Here is a 753-nt window from a genome sequence, read left to right as displayed (position 1 = left end):
GCAGCAGCGGCAGCGGCAGCAGAGAGCTGGTTTAAAATGTTGTGAGGCGAAAGGTGCAGCTGAGAGAGTGTTTGAGAGGTGTATTTGCAAGTGAAAGATGTTTTTATATGAGTGAGGTAGAGTGTTTGTGAGATGAGAGTGCTGTCTGTGAGTGTTGGGTGAGCGTGCATGTTTTTTGTGTGTAGCTGCTGCGGGTGAGTGAGTGAGTGAGAGAGAGAGAGAGAGAAAGAAAGAAAGTTGGGTTTTGGAACATGTACATGTTGAAAAGTAAAGAAAGCAGATGTTTGTAAGAAAGCTATTTTTAGCATTGAAAATCCCCTGGAAAGGGGAGGGTGCACCGTTCCCAGAGATACTGCAATACCGGGTCGATGCGTGGAGTGGACGGAGCAAGCCCCTATTCCATCTCTCTGCTCCAAAAATCAATTTAATATATGGTCCCCAGATAAAGGACGTATCAGATATTAAACTGATAAGAACAGATTATTTTTTTTTTGTAAAAATATACTTTATTCATAAAATATCTTCAATCACATTCCAAACCATTTCAAAAACAACATTACAAGGGTACAATCCAGGTTAAACTTTTACAAAATGTATCACCAGGTGCATCAGTACAAACAATATTACAGTCATTTACAGCCTTTCATTTTGATCTGTACAGCCCGAGGGGCTCTAAACAGTTCCCAGTCTCTCGGTGCGCTGTGGTAGAAAGGTCTTAGACAGCGACCCTTCCCCATTGCGCCTTTGCGGCAG

The 753-nt window shown here is 42.5% G+C and overlaps 1 pseudogene; it reads right to left on the bottom strand.

Moving 5' to 3' along the window:
- Window positions 1-327: 327 nt before the first annotated feature.
- LOC144669144 (U2 spliceosomal RNA) lies at window positions 328-503 on the bottom strand (annotated as a pseudogene).
- Between the last annotated feature and the right edge of the window lie 250 nt (window positions 504-753).

The sequence above is a fragment of the Cetorhinus maximus genome, chromosome 28 (assembly GCF_964194155.1).
Source record: "Cetorhinus maximus chromosome 28, sCetMax3.hap1.1, whole genome shotgun sequence".
Classification (NCBI taxonomy): domain Eukaryota; kingdom Metazoa; phylum Chordata; class Chondrichthyes; order Lamniformes; family Cetorhinidae; genus Cetorhinus; species Cetorhinus maximus.
Note: the sequence above shows the minus strand (reverse complement) of the source record. Positions and strands in the feature narration are given on the sequence as shown.